The 25,564-nt window shown below is 33.8% G+C and overlaps 1 protein-coding gene across 2 annotated transcripts in view; it reads right to left on the bottom strand.

Annotated features, from left to right (window-relative positions):
• Positions 1–25,564, bottom strand: part of aus (argus) — a 131,109-nt gene that overhangs the window by 69,946 nt on the left and 35,599 nt on the right. The window contains exon 1 of one of the 2 annotated variants that reach the window (XM_066286379.1): positions 4,706–4,783. The exons of the other annotated variant lie outside the window; for it this stretch is intronic. The gene's annotated coding sequence lies outside the window, so the exon portion shown is untranslated. Of the gene's footprint in view, positions 1–4,705; positions 4,784–25,564 lie in introns of those variants that run through there. 2 annotated transcript variants of the gene reach the window in all.

Below are 25,564 nucleotides of genomic sequence, written 5' to 3'. Positions count from 1 at the left end.
CATCGTGATTTCAGCATAAAAATCTAAGTTAAATCTTTCTCAAAAATTTATCTTTAAGCATACAGGGTAATCCACATTCGATTCTCAACATAGAAATTTCGGAAACCGTAGGAGATATAGAATGTATTAAATAAAGGCAAGGTTGCATTTTTATGAGGGGAGTACTTTGCATGAACTTTTTTAAAATTTTGATTACTTAAAGAGATATCCAGAAAAAAACGTTAATTGCTATTTTCTTTTTTCTTCTACCTTAGATTATATAGAAATATGAAAATGGGGAACAAGTGCTTAAGGCACTTTTTCCGCGATACAGCATGAAAAGAGTTTTTCAAACATACGACGTTTGGTGTTTCAATACCATCATCGACTTTTCTTTTAAATAGTGGCCTGACCGTTTTTTTCAAGAATTCGACTAGTCATTGATAGTTGGAAAACACGCAAGTGTCACAGTTGCCGATTTGCGATGTCTAGATCAAAAATATTCATTGGCACGATTTTGAAAATATATTTTAAACATTCTGTTTGTTCATACATTAAAAGAGCATTTTGAAATTTATTTTATAAAAGCTAATAATACTACTAATTAAATACTAAAAGAACTGGTAAAGTAATTGTCAAGAAAGAACTTTTTTCTGAAATTAAAACAAATAAATAACCAAAAAATATACAAATCATATTTTTGATCTAGACGTCCTAAATCGGAAAGTATGACACATGGTTGTGTTTGAATTATCAATGACTAAACGAATTCGAAAAAAAAGGTTCAGATCAATATTTGGAAAAAAATCATGATGCATTAAAAAACCGAAAAGTGGTGTTGGCGAAAAATTACTGTCATGTTTTAGCGGAAAAAAAGTGCCTGAAGAAAACGTCTCCATTTTATTTTTTTTATGTAATAGAAGGCAGACAAAAAATTTAATAAAATAGGAATTGTCGTTTTTTTCCAGATATCTTCGGAATTAATTTGAATTTTGAAATAATTAAAAAGACCAAATTCTTCTCTCACAAAGACACAGCTTTGCCTCGATTTAAGCGACGCTCTGCCTCCTACGGTTCCCTAAATCTTCGTGAGGAGAGTCGAATATGGAACACCCGGTATATATCTGGAAAAGGCGCACGAAAATTCAATATAAGAACTGGAACTTTTGTCCATTTAAATGCCCATTTATGTCGCCTCATCCCCGCGCTCTCTCAGATCGACTGCCCTAAAGGTGAAATTCCTCAAAACACAATGAGCCCTCTCTAACAAACTTTCGTCTTAATTTGGGAACTTTGCCATTCTAGGGTGAATGAATACGAATTCTTTCAGTGCTTTATAGGCCACCCGGCCCCTTAACAACGGCAGGGCATTATTCTGGAAACTTCTTGCCTTAATTAATAGCAGCGAAAACAATTTAAGGGTTAGGCAAAGTTGAAAAAGTTTCCGAGTGTCATAATTAATAATAATCGTCGTGATACTTAAATCTGCCTGAGATCCTATAGGGAGAAGAGCAGCAAATCCTGTACAATTTGTGTCAATCTGCCCTTAATAATGAAGAAGTACCACTAGCATTGACTAATGCCCACGAATTATTGGGACCCTTTTTCTTTCCTTCCGGAAACCCGAGTCGTTAATTATTATTTGTCTGGAAATAAACGATTGCGGAATGATTTGTTTTCTGGGGATTGAGTGAAGTAGTTTTGTGGCCCATGACGTGGTATTATTATAAATGAATACAGATAGCTTTAGCACAAAAGAAGCGATGTTAACTAGGCCTTTTTATACCTCCAGATTTCATCTTCCCGTCAAGCTCTCGATTCCTATTTATTTTCCAAATTTTTTTCTAATACACATTGTTAAAGTTGATATCGTATTGCGCTAAGTCATCGACCTAAGACCCCTCAAAACAACAGATCTTACACTAAAGTAGGAAGCAAAAACACAGGCAGACAACTTTACAGCACTCATGTGTATGCCCCGTAGCTGCCGGACGGAACTTTGCTGATTTCGTATTTTATGCTGCCCTCTGCATTGGTACATTTTTTTGTATTTTGTACAATGTGCTTTTGAACCAAATAAATAGTACAAAGTTTCCTTTTCAATGGAAAGCTTAGACCGACTTTATATAAGACACAGGGAAATATTGGGCAAATTTCTTGTTAGAGTGCGGCCTTTCTGAGTCTTTTGGTCGTTGGTAGCTGCTGGCAATTTGCGCGCGAAGAAATAAATCGGTTTGTAAATTCCCTAGAGAGGAATAAGACAGTTTACCTTTTGGCTTCAGTTTTACGACACAACCAATTACTTTTTATAACGACCGCAAAATAAATGAGATTTTTAAATTAGTAAACGGTGGAAAACGAATACTTCTACCTTGGCCATCCATAAATCGTTTTCGGATATTAGCTTTGAACCTTGATTTTGGTGTTTGTTTTAGTCTTGTTTTAAAAACCAGACTAAAACAAAACAAAAACAATTCAACAAAAAGAATTCCGTCTAATTGTTTATGCGAATATTTTTAATCTAAGAGGGTATTAAGGTTTTTGCATTCCGTAAAACGACAAAAGCACCCAGTCACGTCTACAATCTAAACACCGCAACAGTGGCGTATTGGCATTGCTGCCATTTCTAAGTATGGACAAGTATCTTTAAAGTGCAGTTTGTTACAGGGTTAAATGTCCTAAGTAGGGATGTATCGTGTAGATTTATCCTTTCCTTCTTCTGAAACTTTTCACTGCGCTTTCTTAGAGCATGCTTTATATGATTTTTATGTTTTTCAGAATCTAGACTTATTCAGATTCTCATCCCTTTATCCTAATATTTTCGATCATAAATGAATGTTCAAATCTCTCTAAAATCAATATTTTATTTTTACAGTGCATAATATCAATTTCTGAACTTCTGAAGCGTTCTTCTCTACGGCACCAGAGGCATGGTATACAGGGTGTCCCAGAAACATTGCTACAAATTGGAATGAAATGAAACAGCGTTGAAAAATAATGGTATTAAGGTGAATATGTTTCATATAAAACTTGTTCCTTTTCTATCTACAGGGCGTACCTTATAAATATATCTTAAATTTTGCAAGTTTTTGAGACAAAATTTTGCATACGTACGTTTTTAGGTAAAAAAAATCTATGTAAAATGTTTATTTTTAGCTAACATATCGTTGACGGCACGGTAGTTGGAAAAAGTAACATAACTTTTTAAGTAAACGTCGTAACTTATTTTTTTGTAAAATTTAGGAAAAACTACACGCTTTTACAAAGAAAAAGCATAATTACGAAAAGTTTGCATCTCCAACGGTTCTCGAGATATTTTCTAGGATATATATTTTTCGAGAATTTAACTTCTCTTCCGTTAACCAAATTTGTTACTTATCTCTGAGTGTCTCAGCAGATTTTTAGGAATCGTAAGTAATCGTAATCATAGTGGTTTTCTAAAGGGAAATTTAACATGTCGCCTCAATATACAGTGACCGGCAGAAAGTACGTAGTTTTGTAACAAAAATACAAATAATATTATTTGTATATTTTAATCCCCTCTGAAACAAAACTAACATTATATAAATTTGTTTTATTTTCTATACGCAGTAAATCATAAAAAATTCCTAGAAAGTCTTTTATGGAATCGAAACTTGAAACTTTGTTGTTGAGCTTAACTTTTCATTCAAAAAAAAAATTTATAAACATGTTTCCTCTAAAATTAGAAATAAAACTAATTTACTTATGAGTTATTTTTATAATTACCGAATCTTCCTCGTATGAAATAAGATATACAAATTTGGCAAACTGAGTTTGCAGGAATGCATAAATTTTTACCGAGAATAAAATTTCCTGATAAATTCAATTAAAAAAAAATCCCATATGGTACGTACTTTTTGCCGGCCACTGTATATTGCTAACTAGTATACACCTTCCCCTTGACAAATACAAATCCATGAACTAGCCCTTATAATTATCCCCAAAAAACCAGCTCCTATAAATATCAGATGCAATAAAAATGAAAGAAACCGGCAGTCGCTAATTAAAAGGCAAACTTTGTTCTTTAATTAATAAAATGCAAATCAGTTATAATACTTGAGTTGGGGTTCAAAATCTTAACGACCCTAATTAATTGCGACTGTTTTGGCCCTAATATTCTTTATTCGAGGACGAAAGGAATTCGGCAAGCAATGAGGAGAATGAGAAAATTGTTTGTTTCTCGCCTCGGAGATTGGAGAAGAAAGATCTTTTAATGAGCATCTGACAAAATTGGATACTTACATATCTTAATTAAAAGCATGTAAAGTATAGAACGAGCTCAAATGTCAAGTTTCAATTTAATTACACTGAGCGCTTTAATATACAAGAAGTAGTATTTTATTACAAAGTAAACTTTTATCCATCACGTCAAAGCAAACTTTAAACTTTTTATCGCTTAAATTGAAGTTTATGAAAATTTAAATATTTTCCACTCGGGAGACGTAATAGACTATTTATTACTCAAAGCCTCGCCCTCAAAGTTTATCTAATATTTTCTTTAGACTCCCGTCAGTTGTCATATAAAGCTTCATTAAAAAGTTGAGTACGCTAGGTGTCAAGCTTAAGAAAGATTTATTGTGAAAAGTGTTTATAAAGTTAATTTAGCAACAAATAAGTTTCATTGGGGTTGTTAGGTGGAAACGAGGCACTCGAGCATGTCAGGTATAAATGCTTAATAAGCAGTGAAAACTTAAAGTTCTTGTACCTGTAAATAGCAGATGCACACTTTCAAAATTTCACGGGAGACGAGCACATCAAGATTTCTCACAAGAGACTAAACTCATGGTCAATTCAGTATAGGAATACTTAAGCTGCTTAATATTCAAATCGTCTTGTTCATTCCTAATCGTTTTAACACTATTATAGCTCGTTTGGGAGTGAGATTTGAATATATTATGAGACGTCATAGGTGTTAGATAAGTAAGCATTTGATAGACGTGACTGTAGGCTCGTTAAACTTATTAACTTCAAACCAAAGATTATTATGTGTTGATATACCCATTTAGAAAGGGAATTTAACGGGAAGAAAGAGATATTTTTCATTTCTTGGATGGAAATGCAATTGCGACAATTTGGAGGATAAAAAGCAACGGAAAGGTGAAATTCGTATCTAATCTTGACGGGTTTAGAACACCTCCGATTACTCCGCAAGAGCACTGCTAGAAACTTGCTTTAATTCAGTGATCGGCAATAAGTGAAGGGGAGAGACAGAAAGAGAGAGAGAGAAAGAGAGAGCGAGAGAGAGAGAGAGAGAGAGAGATAAAGAGAGAAAGGGAGAGAAAGAGAGAGAAAGGGGGAAATAAAGAGAGAAAGGGAGAGAGAAAGAGAGGGAGAGAGAAAGAGAGAGAGAGGGGGGGGAGGGAGAGAGCGAGAGAAAGAAAAATATTCGTATATCGCTCATATTGCGAAACTGTCAATTGGTAACTGCCTCTTCTATGGTTATCAATTCAGGTTAATTCAAATTAATCCAAATCATATACAGGGTGATTCGCAACGCAACCGACACATAACAAGTGCTTGTGAAGGACTTCAAAACATATAGATTTTTTATATACAGTTTTTTATGCCTATGGTTACTGAGATATCAGCTTCAGAAAATGAATAAAAGCATTTAACAATATATTCTGTATTTCAAGAGAGACTTAACTTGGAATAATTAAATTTGGAAAACGTTTTTGTTTTATTAACGACTTTATTTCTTCAAATTCTGAAGTGACTGAAAGCTCAATAAGGGGCGGTTTTGAAGATGGATCACCTTTCAAATTATATGATTTTTTTAACCCTAATGTAATTAACAACTAAGACTTAACAATATGATAACAAATTTTACTTTGCATCTTGTTGTACTATTGTGCATTTTTAAATTGTACATTTAGGAAAAAATAGTTTTTGATTTAGTGTCAAAATCAACTAATCCGAGCAAAAACGAATTATATGACTAAAAGACTGAAACTGTAACTTAAACACTAAAGGGCTCTGGTCCGACAGCTCTTTAATTATTCTGTTGCTAGGATACAGGTGTTGTTGAATCTGATGCTTTTCAAGTGTATATAATTTAAAAATTTTTGGAGTATATTTTTTTGTGGTAATTTTGTAGTCAAAACTTTAGAATTATTTGTGCTATTTATAATTTATTTACTTTTATTCCTCGGGTGCTGGTTTGGGGATTCATTCAATTTATTCGATTTCGTACGTTAACTACGTTACTGCGCACTCCAGCATTATTTATGTAGAGAGAACTCGTTTCCGGAGCTTTCCGTTCAACATTAGCAAATATTTCACGATGCGAGATAGTATTAAGTTATTCAATTGAAACCCACCCTTGGTCAAATTAGCCTTTAAAAAAATTTTAATCATTCAGTCGACGTTTTGTAACGCCATTGGTGTTTGTAACTGGCCCATCAATCAGTCTATTTTATTTGTATTTCATAGTCATTTTAAATATTGCGACTTTGAAATTGCATTTGTTAAAAAAAATCCATCCAAGCTTGATCAACCCGCAGTCATGCACTTTTTTTACAGGAATACACCGTTGCTGATAAAATTTAAAAAACACAGAGGGAATATTAATGTAAATCTATACAATGAAACTCCGAATAAGCTTTGTCAAGCAATAAGACGAAAACATCCGGGAAAACTTTGCTATGGTGTCATTTTGTTTCACAACCACATGTGACCTCATGCCTCAAACGTAGTTTGAAGAAAATTTGCAAAGAAAAAAAATGGAAGGTTTTAGAAGATCCCTCCTACAGCCCAGATTTATCGCCTTGCGATTTCCACATCTTTGGCCCACTGAAAAAGACACTGAAACGTAGACTTTTTGAATCGGGCGTTGAAATACAAAACGTCATCTGATAATTCTTCTATCAGCAGCCACGAAAGTTTTACGAGCATGGTATAAATCGGTTGGTGAAGCAGTGAGATATGTGCCCTAATTGTATAGGTGATAATTTGTAAATTTACTTGCGAATATATTTTTTATAGATCAAAGATGTGTTTTAATTGAATATATCATGTACAATTAGGAAATCTTCGATATTTTTCTACTCTTCTATGGCAATTATCCTGACAGAACCCAAAAATCCATAGCATATCAACTTGTTCATGAAATGTGAATTTTCTAGCCATTTTGAGTAAAAAATTACTATAAAAAAAGCAAGATACATGAAAAAATTTACAAACTGCAAAAACACGAATAACATCAGATTGGCCAAAAGTTGTATCCTAGCAACAGAACAACTGAAGACGAGTTGGCGCATGGCCGTTTAGTCTTTAAGGTACATAATTTCGTTTTGCTCGGATTGATTGATTTTGACACTAAATCAGAAAATGCTTTTTCTTTAATGTACAATTCTAAAATACGCAACAGTTCAAAAAGATGCAAAGTTAAATTTGTTATCATATTGTCAAACCTTGGTTTTTAATTATATTAAGTTTTAAAAAAATCATATAATTTTAAGAGTGGCTCACTCCTAAACTATCCCTCATTGAGTTTTCAGTTACTTCAAAATTTTAGCAAATAAAGACGTCAATAAAACAAAAACGCTGTCCGAATTTAGTTATTTTAGGTTAAGTCTTTCTTGAAATACAGATTTATTTTCAAATATTTTTAATCATTTTCTGAAGCTGATATCTCAGTAACCATACGTATCAGAAGAAACTTTATATAAAAAATCAACACATTTTGAGGTCCTCTAGACGCACCTTTTGTGTGTCGATTGCGTTGTGAATTACCTTTTACGTAAGTTTTGTCCTCAACTGTTTTTTTTCTTGATTTATATTTAATAATCTTATTATTCAACTTCCTTCACTACAATATCTCGGTTCGCTTCTCACTAATGGAATTCTTTTGTTAAATATAGTAAGTGTTTCTAAAGCTTTCACCATGCAGACCAGTCGAGAATACAAACATTTTCCAATTGAAATATTCCAATGAAAATACTTTCAAGACTTATAAGCCGATTAGTCGAAGTAAAATGTGGTGATTATTTCATTGAAGGCATATGATGATAAAATTATATATTGACCCCTCAACGTCTAAAAAGCCAACACGAAATACGACGGCACGAATTTTTCAGACTGCTTATAGCTTTTTTAAGGAAGTTCGTCGAACTCAGGAGATCTTACCAAGGTATAACGATCAGCAGCGTTTCCACCACACTTAATTCTATGGCTCATCAAAAATTCATAAGTCGGGCCATTAAGAGGAGTTCCTACCTGAAATTATGGAAAACTTTACAAAAAATAGGCAAGTTAGAGAGTTTCATCACAGGCTAAACACACTTCGTGGAAGACCTGCAATCGCTGATTCTTACGTTATTAACCATGATACGTACCAAAGATACGATGCATGATATCGAATGGAAATTAGTTCCTATAAGATATAGCCTAGTTATTCCGAAATGGTCTTGTTACTTCATATTTTCAGTGGCATGTGGTTTCAGCGAAAAAAAAAAGACGGCGTGGCCATAAACAGTCCACTAAGTCCGGTAGTGGGCAACTACTTTTTTGAAATATTTTAGAAGAATCACACTTTTCTTCTTGAGTCTTGAGTAAAACAAACTTGCGTAGTTCTTGGTACATCTCAATCCCATAAACTTAAAAATTCAGTGTACAGTCAAAGGAAAATAGTATGAAATATTTGGTCTAGCAGCATTGAGTTAGGATCACTATCGCAAATAAGACGTTTTACATTGCCTTCAAAATTCAATTTAACATACTTCCTCAGATGTAAAACACATCTTCTAGAAAAAGCATATATTGATAATATTTAGAACTTAATAATTTAGGTTATTTCGGAGATATCAATCGACTCCAGAATTTCAGATTAATAAACTTTTAATGACATATTTTAATGAGTTTTTAAAGTATGTTAAAATAAAATAAACCTCAATCTTAAAAACTTTATTGCTAATACCATCAAATTTAATAAGTTTTTGTTTAATGGGTATATAATTTTATTAACTTCAGGTACTTTAATATTTATTGATTTTACTAAAGTAAATAATTAAGAAGGCATGGAATGTGATTTAATGTCAATCTGAACAGCGTATAGCAGGCTACAATAGAGTGAGACACTTTAAGGAACACAAATCGAAAAATCGTTTGCAAAGTAACTGATACACTTAAAAAACTATCAAAAGTTCCGAAAATAGCTCAAAAACGAATATATTGAAAATCTTCTTCAAAACGGCATTGAAGTGACCATTAATTTCCCCTCAACTCTTCTAATTTAACTCTTTTCTATTTCTTATAGTTCTCAAGATAGCCATAAATCTAGATCTAATTTGAGCCACACTGTGGTCATAGTGATCCCGAAGTACCCCCCCCCCCTCTCAAAGTCGCTGCTTACTTTCTCTGGGGATTTACGAATTTTTTAAGGAGATACTACCTAGCTTTCAAAAGTCCAAAGGTAACAAAGTTTATAACGAGAGTATATACATTTTCGTTAAATCCATTTGCGAATTTATGTTAATACGTACTTAATGGTACTTGATTGATTGATTGATTGAGCAGGGTTGGAGATGCCCAAGAGAAATGGGTTCAGCACCCCCGGTAATTAGTTTTATTATATACTTTGACTCAAACCAGTAACTATTGATTTATTTTTGCGTGAATGAATACTTCCTGACCCTTTTTTATAGATGCATACTGAAACCGATTATCAACGCATTGTTATGACTCAGAAAAATTAAGAGTTAGGTTTTTACATATAATATGATTTAATCTTTGATTATTCGTTTAAAATATTAACCGATAATATGCTCCCGATCTACAAGGCGTTTCAAAAAAACTGGCGAAGCCATAATTCAATTATTTGTGAGCGGATTTTGATTAACTAAAAACGATATAAAATTATATTTTTTGAACTACTAATTAACGTCAAAGTTGATTTTTTTTAAACTCAATTTCTCCTCTTTCACCTATTAACTTCAGAATTTCAAATAGCAATCCATATTTTTCTACATTTTTTGATAAAAATTATTTTTCGGAATTTAACGATGTATGACAAGTTTATGTTAAAACAATTTAAACTAACAAAATTTACATTTTTTTTTGTTCGAGTACTAACACATTGGCTTGAATATTACAAAAATAGTTTTTGTAACCATTGCCAATAACAACACTTATAACTATTATTATTGCACTAAAGAACTAATTTACAACAATCACACTTGCAACATAACTCTTGATAAAAAATAATGGGGAAGAATAGTGGAGTTTCAATAGTTAAGGGGTGCTTTATCTTGGCCCTTCTCGCTGGGTATCATATGAGCGCCACTTGTCCATGGTGCCGGACGTCTTTTGTACAAGATGTTACAATAGAATCAAATGGAACGAAATGCAGATGACAACCGAATAACGCAGATGGCCGCATGACGAAACAGATGGTTACATAAGTCATAATGTCCAAATTTAGGATGCGGATGACTATGTAACTCATATTGTTCAAATTTTTAATTTTTTTTTCAATTCACAATTGTTTTAACGTTAATTTCAAAAAAATGTTTTCAATCAAAAAATGTAAAAAAATATACAGATCTACTTGAAATACAGAAGTTGACTCCAAAAGCAGAAGAAGTTGAGTTAAAAAACAATCAAATTTGACGTAATTTAATAGTTTGAAAAATATCACTTCATTTGGTTTTTACTTCGTCGAAATCTGTTCATCAATAACTGAGTTATAGCTTCGTCCGTTTTTTTTAGACGCCCTGTAAAAAGGCCGAAAAAGAGCGAACTTTATAGGAGAATCAATAACCACTTGAGGATGAAATGAGTGTTGTGTGTTAAAACTTGAAACGTGACAAAAATAAATGGTCAGTGTTATCTCTGCGAGCCATTTTAAACAACAAACATGTTGATCGAAGCTAAAATGTTAATCCAAATAGAGATTATCGAGCCGAATAAGCAATGCACCATATTTTCCTCCATGGAAAGCGGAATTGCTGAAACGTCCACTTTCCATCATGCCCGCCTATACATTAGCTCACTTTTTTGCAGACTCGACGTTTGCGCTATTGAAAACTGTTTGGAAATCATTTTGCGAAGTTCCAGTTGCCATATTAATTATGTTCTGAATCGATCGATTATCGTGGCAAGAAATCCAATTTTACCGGAAATAAGAGGATCCAATTATGGTTTTACTCGGTCGAGGACCGTTGCAGAAATCTATAAAAACCGTGTTTAAAAGATACGATCTCAAGGGTATTTTTGAGATTTGCCCGGCAGACATGGAGACGCCTTGATTTTGGCGTTTTAAAAATTGTTAGTGAGCAAAAAGTAATTGGTCGTATCGTAAATGTGGAAATTGGAACGGCTTATCTGATCATCGTTGCAGGCTAGTTTGATGGATGTGCACTTTTATGGGAAAACAACTCGATGTAAATGGATTTTCGTTCAAAGCAAAGTCAAGAAAATAACGTTGATTTCGTATACGAGATTTAATTCTCGTTCTAGTATAATCACTACATCAAAAATAATTCGTCAATACGACTCTGTTCCGTCCAATTTGCTCTCAGCTCCGTCAAATGATATTTCTCCCAGCCCTTCTTCCTTAAATGATCCGGTCTAGAGCTCGAAAACGAATTTAGAAGGAACTACTCGGACCACTTGGAGTTAATAAATACATTACGTTAAAAATTTACAATTCAAAAATTTAGATTTAAAACGGGGGTGTACAATCTGGATAATGGGGTTCCTTGTCACGAAACACTGTACGCTTTCAAAGCACCGATATATGTATGACCTCAATTTATACTACACTACAGACTACGTATTTGGAATTTTTTCCTTAAAAATACCGGACAAATTTAAATGGTCACTCGGTGTTTTAAATTTTCTTCCCCCTGTGATATCGGAAACCGAAAAAAATTATATTGTTGTTTGTAACAATAATCAAAAATGTTATAAATCATTGTCCAACATCATTTTGGCTTTTTAAAATAAAATTTAAAAAAATATTTCAACATGAATACATATTGCTAATTATTTTATTCAAAAATATAGAATTTACTGCTCCTGGTGTCAAAATATTATAGCAGTTCTCACAAACATTTCATCACTGTATCATGGTCCAGGGAGGACAGTTAAGTAACGAAGAAGCAATTAGAGCGATAGTTCTGGTGGAAGAAGGGTTTAGCCAAAGAGAAATTGCAATTAGGCTACAAGAGACTGACAATTTTCCCGCAGGAGAGGACAAGGCTGCCCGAGGGTAACTTCTGCAAGAGATGACCGTTTTTTGCGGTGAAACACTCTTCGAGGTCGGCACGGCCCTGGTCTTAATTCGAATTTCCTTCTGCAAAAATTTGGAAATGTTCGTGTATCTGAGCGCATAATACAAAGGACATTTAAAGAATATGAATTAACATTTCACTCTCGAGCTACTGGACCGCTACTAACCAAAGAACACTGCGTTCAGAGATTAAGATTTGCTGGGGAACATCTAAATTAGACCAACGTCATTTGGGGTAGCAATAATCTAAACGCCTCTACTGCGCTGGCGGTGGTCAGTCGTGGTTCTCTAGTTGCTCTCAGGTATATGTATTACAAATATCCCTAAAGCTCTTGTGTGTGGACCTTTCGCCCCATTTGGGGAACCTCAATTTGTATTATTGGACGGCAAGAGTATCTGCATGGTTGAAATTGAAACTATTGACTGGCCTGCAAGAAGCCACTGACATAAATCCAATAAAATGTTATATGTGGGACAGGCTTGGAAGACGGGTACGGCAACCACAAACGTTGGAGGAATTGCAAAATTGTTTGCTCGAAGAGTGGGAAGCTGCCACCAATGCTAAGGGAGGAAACACGAAGTATTAATTTTTAAATATATCATCCGTTTTTGTATTGCAAAAATGTGATTTTGCGATTTTTAAATGTTTCGCTTTATATACGATTCTTTGGTCTTAACTAAAAATAAAGTTGGTGTTTAATGTACATTTTCATCATTTCACACACAATATCGTAAGTGTCGGTGTATATTATCTCGAAGCAAAAATAGTCTGAAATATTGAAAATATCCTTTAATTTTGTCTAGGAGTGTAGTAGTAGTACAAAAACATGGTAATAATTAAGGAATCTCGTTAAAGAAGTAAAGTGTATCTTAAGTGAAAATAACATATTTAAAGGTTTATCCATATACATTCGCCGTCTTCCAAAATCGCCAGAAATCGATATGGGCCTATTTATATTAAATATATTCTTCAATGCTTTGAAAATACAACAAAGTAATAGCATACGGGGCGTTTCATTAAACAAATGTCGAATTGCAACAAGAAAAATAATATGTTTTTAGCGCCATTTGGCTAAACTTTTCAATTCAATACGTATGCATCTCGAAAATAACTAGAGATCTATAGCAGTGTACTCATTTAGAATTTTGTCCTTAATATTATTAGAATTAAAAAATATCCTAACATGCAGATTTCAATTAAAAAAAAAATCCACTTTCGTTACATTTGGATGCTTAAAAATAGTCAAGTTTTTCATTGTGTATGTATATGCTCGGCAATATCTTGATAACCACTAAAAATCGGTATGGAATTTTGTATTTAGAATTTTTTTTAATACCAGTTTAATATCAAGTATATTAACTGATTTTTACGTTTAGAAAAAATCGAATTTCATATTTCTAAAAAAACATAATAATATATAATATATTTTTTTATCTGAATAAATTCAGCAATATCTAGAAAATGGCAGAATGATCGTGATTGAACTTGATTAACAAAGACACTAGTAGTATATATGTACGTATATTTAAAGTCTACCTCTAGTAAATAACACTCTTCATTAAAACTCAATTTTCGTGTTACTTCCATCAATACTCGCTCAATTTTTAAGTTAAAACAAATCTACTCTATATATGCTTAATTATTTTTTTCATATGCCACATACAGTATGTACAAAGTTAAATGAAAGTCGAAAAACATGAAACATAATAAATTTTCAAGATCATATATCATTCATAATGTGTTTAAAGTCCCCAGCAAGTAAATAATGTTATTTTGGGAAACATTCTTTTTCCAACTTTTTCTACACTTTCCTGTAGGGCGTGACAGGAAATTTGAAACACTTCGAAGCTAAATGCATTTGGTTGTTTACCACATACAGGAAATCATACAGTCAGCTGTATTTCATTTTTTGTTCCCAGTGGTTCTTAAATGTAGACAACATATGGGAAAAAACATCTAACTTTAAGTAATTTTTGTAAATTGGAATATTTGAATATGTTTAAATCATATCTGACCTGGACCACTTCCATTAGGTTCTATAAGTTTTTTAGGATCATTTTCAGAGAGAATCTAGAAAAGTTCCTACAATTTTTAATTGATAAGGAAGCCTAATTCTCATCGTTTTTTTTTCACACATTTCAATCGACTCATCTTACTAGAATTTTTATACGCAAGGTGAATCGAGATGATCGTTCCGAACTTCAGGAAAGTATTGTATATGAAAGATAAATATAAAATAATTCAAATGTTGTTATTCGATTTTTATTTGTTTACAAGTTATCAAAAAATTCATAAATTTAATAAAAACTTTCATACAATAAAATGTTGGTTATCATAGTATTGTGTTAATAAATATTAAAATATACCTCCACTGACTTCCAAATATTTTCTACTTCGTCTATGAAGAGCATCCGTTGCGCTCCTGATTGTTTCATATCTTTCTTTAATATCAACCTCAACATTTCCAATACGTTGCATAATGAGTGTCCACTTTTTCTCTGTACGCCTCATTTTTAACCCTGCCCCACAAACAATGGTCTAATGGTGTGAGCTCTAGATATCTTGGGGTCCAACTAGTAGGATATACCGCAACCAATTCGACGCCCTGCGAACCTTCCGACTAAATGGTGCTTAGCCTGTCGAACAGAATTTGCGTATCCTAAATTTGAATAAATGTTGGACATTTTGCAATACGTTAATTGAACTCCAAAATAAATGTAAAACCAGTATCAGTATTACTAATAACAAAGGCCCTTTTATAGTAAATAGAACGCTATTTGAAAAATTTATTAAAACTATATCCTGTGAAAAAATAAAAATCGAGTAACAAAGTTTGAGTTTTTTTGCATTTATTTTTCATGTTAAATGTACTTCTGAAGTTTGGCACGACCCTCCCAACTCACCTTGTATACAGGCTGGTCCCTAAGGGTGTTTCAATATTTAAGGAGCTGATCCTCTGGATTCTTCTAAGACGAAAATATAATATAAAAGTATGTCTTAAAATGAGTCGTTTTCAAGATTAAGGTGTTAAATATTAATAAAAATAGGATATTTCTCTTTATATTTTTAAAATAGTGCAAGATATTTTACTGAAACTCCGTACTCTCCCTTCTATTTAAAGAAATATGCTGTAATCATAGACGTGCGTAGGGGTTACCATGTTAATTGTTCTACGGAAACGGCTCATTTTAGAATATATATATATATATATATATATATATATATATATATATATATATATATATATATATATATATATATATATATATACTAAAATGTATATATATATAATAACACTTTCATCTTAGAATGATCCAGAGAATCGACTATTTAAATATTGGAACACTTTAAGAAGTTACCCTGTATAACATGGCGAATACAAAGACCTTTGCTGACCTGAATTGACCTCGTCTAATGTACAGGAATCTCATTGTAAAAACGTACATTGTTATTTGGTAAATAAAATATAAAAGCTTTGTACTAATCTCAATTGATCTGACCTTACACTGAGTACGTTTGGAAACTTTCTGTTAATTTTCCAATACTGTTTGCGGAATGAACCTTTAATAGAATTTGTGATTTAGCACGGACAGTAATAAAGTTAAGTCTGAATATATTTCTGACGCTCTAAATGCTCTTAAAACGGAGAAAGATTTGTGAAATATTAAACAGGTAAAAGTGCCTTCCCGAAAATCAATAAGAATAAATTCAAATAAGGGTTGTCTAGCCTTAGAAGAAAGTATTTTGGGGGGAGGTTTTCATCAATGTATTCAGAACAAATATGAAAGTCCACAAAACTTGCTAAATTTTGCGGAGTAGTGTGAAAATCGCGCCACTTTAATCGGAAGTATGTACATATCTGCTTTTCACCATGTTTCACACTAATAGCTGTGTTGTAATGTTGCCGATTTAGCAGTCTCAATCTGGTTTTGGTTCACTAAATAAAAACTGTCACTACCGAAAAATTTCCTGTGACCAACCCGAATAATGAGTCAGAATCTCTAAGCTGCCACACGCTGAAAAGTACCTCAACTCCCCCTCATTCAAATGTCTCTGTAAATCGATTATAGGACAAAGTTAGGTTGGTTGGAAATTAAGAGACTGTTCACTGAAACTTCTAATATTGAGTTTGGGAAGATAATTAAAAGGAGGTGACTGTGGAGCACGAATTATGCCCCGTCCATTATCAATTATGTTTGAATAGGGTTACGCGCCCATTATCCCTTAGCCGAATAAATTGAACAAATGAGTTTTCTGGTTATACTCAATTCTCGTCTAGTTGGAAAACTTGCTTGAATAAACCGCAAGGTATCCAAGTTCAACACGCAATCGATGATCCTAATCAAATATAATATATCCATATCGTAGGGCTGACCAATTAATGAGGCTCTGTAATAGGCGGTTAGTATTCAACATAGTTGCCAGCAACTGGATATCCATTAATTCATACGAAACAATTGGCATCGTTTCGATGACCACAAGCAATTAGGATGATCCCACCATGCAAAACCGCTGACATACAGAACAGTTTGATGTGGGTTCAACTATTGACCGAACTAGATAGATAACCGTACGTTTTCTCTCTTCTAAGTTCAGAATAATACAAATTTAAATGGTTTTACAATTCACGGTCGTAATAACGGAGAAGTTGGTACATAATTTATTTTACATAACAATATGAATAAAACCCTAGCGGAAATACTCCTTTAACAAAATCTCATCATTTTTACTAAAACCGCAACTTTCGCATTATTCAAATTAGAGGTTTAAATGAACAAAGAGAAGACATTTCAGTATTGATTGTGATGATCCTCAGTGATGGACATCGACCACCAGCCCCCAAAAGGGATGTGGGGGTCCGGATATAGACCGCTGTGGATGGGAAAAGCGTGTAGTTCCATTCAAAGGGGTCCAAAGATAAATTTAAATAAATGCCTCCGAGCACTTCATCCAGATGTCGAAGCCTTAGGTCAAGTTTGAATAATTTGCTTCAAACGCTAGAAAAAGTGAGTGAAATGCTCAAGCGGAATTTCTGATTTAGTGAGGAGAACCTAACTGCCTTTTAATCTAATGTAACCTGAGAGGTTTGGAAAGTTCTCCAACACTGCTTTTGAACGGATTTATGAGTCTAGAAAACTTACTCGAATTTAATTTAGTTAGGAACGCTGAAAACCGTTTAAATCTGAATCAGTTAAACACATCTCAAAGAGTTTTGTAACATTATTTTCGGGACGAATTTAAGATCCAACATAGTTTGCGAGAATATGTGACTTAGTAAGGCGAATCAAAGCTTATTGTAATATGAACAAACTTCATCTAATTTGATTGAAAATTTGCAATACATTTTTCAATATTGTTTTCATAATAAATGTGAGTCTGTGAGTCAAAAGAACTCATTAGTGTCTGCGATTTAATATTTTGGAAACTGATATCATTCAAATTTTTTTTCTGGATATTTTGTTTGTGAAATTTCTGCAAGTTTTTCAAGACTGTGTTTTTTGTGATTTAGTAAAGATAGCATGGTGGCTATGCTCTTCAAATTTAGATGACTTTTCGATATCACTTTTAAACTCTTAAAGGGCTACTAAAGTTTATGAGTTAGTAAGGGACATCTGAAGGCTTTACTAACCCGAACTAACCTTATCTAATCTTATCGGTTTTAACATTTTAAGTATTTTCGACACAAAATCAAGTTTTAAAATTTACTGCAAACTATAATGTAGTAAGGACGTCTGAACGACTTATTAACGTAAAAATGTCTAGAAGCTCTAGTGTTTTTATGAACTAAAAACTTGTGATTTAGTGAGTGAATCAAGAGTGCGAAAGTATGATATGCATAATCTTCTTGGTAGCAAAATTTTCGAAACGAGTCTGAGTGTCTGTGTAACTCTAAAATTTATAATTTAAGTAACTGAAGATCTCACGAACCAGAGCAAATTTCTCGTGTCAGCACGTTTGAAATTTTTCAGTTACTTTCCAGCACTGTTTATAACGTACGTTACGATCATGTGAAAGAACACTTCATTTCACATTATGCTTGTAAAGACATTTTTCTTTTCTCTTATTACACGGAAAGGTCGCCTCGATTAGGCCCGTATTATCAGCTTAATTATATGGCTCACAAATATGTCAGAAATTCATTAGCTAATTGGCAAAAAATTATAAGGCCCTAAAAAAGCGTGAGTACGAAGGCGCTTTCGTGATCGAGTGCTTTGAAGGGGGTGACAAACAATGAAGGGTGAGTTTAAGGGCACTGACTTACGTTGGGGGTTAAAATCCGAAGCAATTGGTCATATTATGAAGATGAAGCGATGTCTAAGAAGTGTCACTGAATCCGAGGCCGCATCGTTAACGTGTATATTTATCTTCTATTTAGCAAACAGGCAGAAAGACATTAAAAACAGATGTAAAACAAAGCATCCTCTTGTATTAATAGACCACACAAATCTCCGGCGAAAACGCCTTCCGAGAAAATATACAAATTTATCATTCCAGTAAATTAACATTTGTAAAGGCAAAACGTAAAAATCCGGACGAGCCGTTATTAATAGCCTCTTTAGGCCCCGGTACCATATTTAGAGAAGTAATAGTTTCCAGGCCATAATTTAAATGTCCCAACAAAGTATCGTTAATCATATGTCATCTGGAAGTTGGGGAAAGTTAACGGCGTCGGGGGAGCAATTAGCCACTCAGAATGTTGAGAACAAAAATCCATATTTAGTGGGTAAAACCCGGTGGGAATCACGACACCATCGTCAGAGGAATAGGGTTGCTGGATATTACAAAACACACGTATAAGGGCTATTATTTGCTCAACTTAAATTGGGGTTTGGATTGCCTTATTGTTACAGTTTGTCACTGGGCATAGAAATTAGAGTACTCTCGTGAGGTGGGCAATCTGATGTGCACTGAAGGACTTGTTGTCTATCTAATAGCACTAATCCAGTTGCAAAGCTGAGTTTAGCTTAAGTCCGGTGGTTTTAGCTGATTCAGGTTGTAATTGATAATCCCTAAAAAAACATTCGAATTAGTTTAGGTTAGTTGAATTTTATTCTCAAAAAGGTCAGGCCAAGTTGGATTAGAAAAACGTTCGGGTCAGTTCCGGTTACTGATAAATCACAAAATACAGCGCTAGCAAAAAATAGTGCAACACGTTTTTAACTTTCAAAAACCAGAGGTTTTAAAAAAATGCTCAAACACGTATAATTTTATTTTGAAAAAAGCATTTACTACATTATTTTCGACGTTCAAATTGTTCACCTCCATCCAGCTACCCCTACTAACTTTTTATTTTCAAATGAAAAGGTACGCGTTATAATATATAAAATGAAAAATAATTCGGTAAGAAATACCACGGAACGCTCAGAACTAAAATTCAAACTATAGTTTTCTTTACAAAAAATACAGCAAAGTTCTTATTCCAAAAAAAAATTAAAGTTTCAACCTCTGCTTTCTAGATTAAAAAAAAATCCCCTCTTAATTTATATTGAGAGAAAGTGAAAAAATGAAATTCCAAATTGTTTTCAATACATACAATTTTTTATATACAGAATATTTTGGTTTCCATAGAATTCGTTAGTTGAATTAAATTATTCGGCATGTACCATAGTTAGAATATAAAAAAAATGGATCGTTTATCTGAGAAACGAAAGATTAAAATTTTAATATTTTTGATAAATGAAGATCGTGAAAGAATTCACATGTGTCTCGTATTTAATGAGAAATATCCAGACCGAGCTATTGATAGAATGTAGTTTGTTGTATTAACAAAACATTTCAACAAGTTGGAAGTGTAAAAGCTACTCCAAAATGTGAAAGACCGCGAACGGCAGCTTTTATTTATCGATGAAAAACCCATACAGTCTACCAGAAACTTGCCGATGAATTTAATGTATCTGCAAAATCAGTAAGCAATCTTTTAAGACGAGAAAAAATTCATCCATACAAAATTTTCCTTACCCAAGTGTTGACGCCTGAAGACTTTGATCGCAGGATGAAATTTTGTGAATTGGTGCAAGAGAAAGGGATTCTGGATAATCGGTTCTTTCCAGAAGTTTATTTTCGAATGAAGCGATGCTTTGCTTAAATGGACCTATCCATCGACATAATTGTCGCTACTAAACTACAGACAATCCTCATTAGATGCAAACTCTGCATACCCAACATTAGCAAAAACTTAATATATAGTTGAGAATAATCGTTGATCAGTTCATCGGTTTATTTTTTATATAGGGGAGCTTAAACAACGTATCATACTTGTATTTATTGAAAAACGAAATAACTCCATCAATCGCCAAAAGTGTTCCTGAAGAAAATGGAGAACAAGCAGCCAATCATATTTAATTTCAGCAAAATAATACATCATCACATTATGCTATGGCTATGAGAGAGTATCTTGATGATATTTTCTCTCGGAGATGAATCGGTGGAAGAGGCACAATAGTATGGCCGCCACGATCTCCAGATCTTACGCTCTTCGATTTTTTTTGGGAGATCATTTAAAGGGTTCCGTTTACAAACATAGACCAATAAAATTTAGATCATTTCCTTATTGGAATTCAAACAGAATGAAAATTAATAACAGAATTAACACTGAATAATTGCATAAAAGAGTTCTAGGAACGACTCAGTCCCTGCCAAATTGTTGCTGGAGCTAAATTTGACCATGTATTTTGAGATTTTCGAATTTGTTTCATGTAACAATCAGTTACTTTATTTTGTATCTAATAATTTTATTTTTTAAGGAAACTGTAGATACAGTTTTAGTTCTGAATATACTATGCCCCCCCTCGGGAACCTTTCATCTGATACACTACAATGGGTACTCTACCATTTGAAAATAAAATGTTTGTAAGGATAGCTGGATACGGGTGAAAATTTTGAACTTCCAAAATAGTGCATTAAATGCTTTTTTTTAATTAAATTAATAGTGTTTAAACGCTTTAAAAAAATATCCGATTTGTCACAGTTACAAACGTGTTGTAATACCTTTTACAAGCGCTGAATAATCATACTCTACCATAAAATAACGTTTAGGTGTCAGCAGTAGCAATTTCGCTTTTTTATTATGTAGGCCTGTGTTCAACCAGTGTAATTCCGTTATTTTTTCGTATAATACATAAAAGGCAGAATGGCCACTCGACCCAACTTGCATCCCATATATTTACTACGTCATGCAGCTCCAACTGGTTTTAGTCAATTTAATCATCCCGTATATTGCCAGACATTAATATTGAATTGAGGGTTCTGACAGCAAAACAACCCCTAAACCAAACTTAATAAACGGGATCGATAATACGAGGTTTCAGTTGCGGTGGACGTTTCATAAGCTTCTGCTTACTGGTTTATTAAAATTATTATTATTGCAGCCTACAGCCAACCTCCAGCCGCCATTCAATAAATGCCTCTTTGACATGCGAATCCCGTGGCAGACGGCAAATTGGCTGATATTCGAGATGCCGTTCGATCCCAGATGGTGGAAAGTACAACCGAGAAATATACGGTTAATGATTGACGAGAATTGGAATGGGAGAGGTAAATTCAATTACACGATTTCCATGCCGAGAATATGATATTTCGATTGAGCTCATGTGCTCAATGCCAGGAGGTTTCTTCACCAGACGAACGCGCATTTTAGCGCATTGGTGCAAACTCAACGAACTTATTTTTTGTGCTCAATTTAAACTCAAAAGAAAACGAATTCTTCGGCTATTATAAATCAGGTGAATTCGCCCCCAAACCGATTCTTCCAAATTTCGCTGAAGAGCCTTTTATTTGCAGCGTGTAGTGAACTTCTTCCTCTAATTCAGCCAGAGACGTTTAGAAACTGCAAGTTATCATAATTAAGGTCGTTTTCGATATACAGGGATGTAGAGTATCCCCTAAGTTGTCTAAGACTTCATGATGCAATCGATGCGGTACAATTTGAGACTGACAAATAATGCGAGAATAGTTCCAGGAGTACCCGACCTGACATAGGAATGGCAATTTTGTCGTTAAAAATTTTCCTGTACTACAAAGGCCTAACCTCAAAAAGTCTATGTTTAAAATTTGAGGATGCTACTTTGGTTTGTGTTTGTTTTGGAGCTGTTTTCACTGAACCCTTTCAGAGATTTTGTAAACGTAAAAAAATTAGTCATCGACGATACATGATTCAATACTTTTTTTTTAAGAACACGGCCTATCCAACATCAAAGAAAGTTATATACTAATCTGGGGTAATTTGGTCCATCGGGAACAACTGCAAAATATAACGTGGCAAAGTTTAAACGCGGTCATGTGAGCTGCCAAGACAAACTCCGCAGAGGTCGACCCAGCGACACTCCTGATCTGACCACTCTAGAAATTCTGGTGACAATCCACAAAACTATACTGGAAAGCGCTCGGATAAAATTGCCAGAGTTACCAGATACGATAGGGATTTCAAAAAGTAGTGGATATCGCATTTTGACCGAAAAATTCGGTATGAAAAAGTTGTGCGCAAGATGGGTGCGGCGATTATTCACAATGGAACAAAAACAGCCCCGTTAGGGTGTTTCAAGAGTGTGTTTGTCAAACTTTTGCAGCAATAAAGGAAAGTTTCTGCGTTAATTCCTGACCATGGATGAATCATGGGTCCAGAATTTCAAACGTGAGACGAAAAAACAATCAAAACGATGGCCCCAAAGGGAAGAATCGTCTCGAAATAAGGTGAAAACCATTTCATCTGCAGGAAAGATGATGGAGTCGGTTTTTCGGAATGCACATAAGATTATTTAAAAAATAATAAACGAAGAATACTATACAAATTTATTGCAGAGTTAGACCGGAGAAATTAGGAAAAAGGGACCGCATTTCACGAAAAAGAAAGTCTTATTTCATCATGATAACACACCCGTCCGCACTTCCGTCATCGCGATGGCCAAAATCAATCAACTTGGTTTCGAACTTTTTACTCGCCCACCCTATTCGACAGATTTAGTCCCTTCAGATTATTTTCTATTCCTAAACTTGAAAAAAAGGTTCTGTGGAAAGAGATTCGCCAATAATGAAGAGGTGCAGTTCGAAGTTAATGCATGTTTTGAAACATTCGAAACTTCTGTATTATCACTAAAACATAGAAGCTATAGAATATCGGTAGCAAAAGTGTGTCAATCTCAATGACGACTATGTTCAGAAATAACGTAATATTTCCCAAATTTATTTTTTCTGCGAGTGTTAGGTCGGATACTTCTGGCACTATCCTTGCATATCAGGTAAAGTCACACATGGGTATTTGACTATTATCAAAGGGATATTAAAATTTTAATAAATATAGGCACCGAAAGGGGAAAAAATTAACAAAAGACGGGAAACGTCTGGAAAAATAAAACTTTACGAGACAACCCCATTAATATTATTTTAAGGTTCCCGAACTGTCACTGATATTTCACAAGGAATATTTATGGAATGTTTTTGTTGTTGAAAGGTAGACACTTTTTTATATTAAGATATAGCCCGAATCGAGCCAGGTGACATTTGAATGTGCACCGGATTATGAATGATGGGGAAGTAAGACGTTTACTTTCACTTCTCGATGTATTTAAAAAAACGAGAATTTTTCCCATAAAACCGATAACTCAAATGTTCATTTTCAAATTAGACCAAATTTTTTTGTCTAATTCAAAATTCTTTAAAGTTATAAGCAATTGGATGATTCGCGCAATGGAATCGAATCGAAATCGACAATGATAAGATTGCAGTACAGACAGAACATTAAGAGTCATAACAAAAGTAGAGATGTGATGAAGGTGAAGGAAAAGCCGATGTAACTCTATTTGAAGTTCTGGCAAATTTCGCAGTTATTTCAGGTTAATTCATTTACGCCATGTAACGAGGAGAGTCTGAACTGCAATATTACCATCATAAAAATTTGTTCCCTTACAAGAAATTATCTTGGGCAGACAATTTTCTGAAAGGCATAAAACCGGTAATCGATTTTGAGAATTTACAGGTTACCAAATTCGACCCGGAACTACGAACAAATTAAATGACCGACGTTCAAAAGGCTTCCAAAAATAGAAAACGTTCCATTTACTTTCTACTGGGAGCCAGAGTTTTGCAGAACTTCAACATGCGAAGCACGTTTGTTAAATTGGGAAATTGATATTATTTCAACGTCATTAATATTGATTGATAAATCTTTGATCGTAACAAATTAATTTGTCAAAGTGGAGATGGAATTTAAAAAATAATTTATTTTATGTGCAATTTTATCATCCATTTTTAATCATTCTGTACCTATCTGTTATGAAAGAACTAAATTTAAATGCAGCTCTACGTCCTCTCTCTGTATATTCGCGAAGTGGCGTAAGGTTATACCAAATGATGCTAATTTTGTGTAAAATTCCGATAGAACGTCTCCATGGGAGCAAAAGATCTAATGGGGTCTAAAGAGCACTCCACGATATTATAATTAAAAGACGAAAATTCACTAAAACAAAAAAAACTTTTAAAAAAGCGATTTTTTGTACTTCGTCGCCGTGTATTTCGAATATGAAGCAATTCCGAGCATACGTTTATATAAGTTTTTTCTTACTTTAGCCCAATAAATTTCTCCCTGAAATTGTCAGTTGTTTTAGAAAACATTCTGTATCATGTTTCTACCAAGTTGAATCCAAATAGAACCACCATTCACGAATATCTGACGATGTAATTTTCCACTTCGAACTAAAACCGGAATATTAAAGAGCGAGTTATTGAAAGGCAGACTGGTTTACCAATATGAAAACCATAATGCTAAAACGCCAAACTAGGGATAATCCTGCTAATGCCAGACGAATCCTGATAGTTGCCTATTAGCTTCAGAAGTCGTGGATTTTGGTTTTATACTTACTTATTGCCATTTTGTGTTTAGATTTATCAGGCAATAATCACTCAAATAAAAAACAAGGAAGAATAAATCGCATACGTCCACTATTGATTTTCCGATTTATTCACCAGGTTTTCCTGAGCTAATTTCAGTGATTTTTCTAAAAGTGTATATAGGCAATTCTTTCGGGGTACAACGGAGTGTCTGTTTGCTAACGTTACGGCCTTTGAAATAATTTTCTCCCTGTACTCAATTTCCATTAGTCTCGATCTAATTAGTACTTCCTCGTGCAAATGTCTTTACACTATCTTTGTCACTGATGTTATTACAACTTCTATCGTTAACTTCCCTTTGGAGCAATTATTGTTGTTAACGACTTCCTTTCAATCCGCACCGCTTCGGCCGACGAATTTATTACGGGAAAATTTGGAATTTTAGGGAAAGCTTCGTGGAGATAATTTTCCCCGCTCCTTGGTTCGACTAATGCGATCCAATATACCGC

Source organism: Euwallacea fornicatus, chromosome 1 (assembly GCF_040115645.1).
Source record: "Euwallacea fornicatus isolate EFF26 chromosome 1, ASM4011564v1, whole genome shotgun sequence".
NCBI classification, from domain to species: domain Eukaryota; kingdom Metazoa; phylum Arthropoda; class Insecta; order Coleoptera; family Curculionidae; genus Euwallacea; species Euwallacea fornicatus.
Note: the sequence above shows the minus strand (reverse complement) of the source record. Positions and strands in the feature narration are given on the sequence as shown.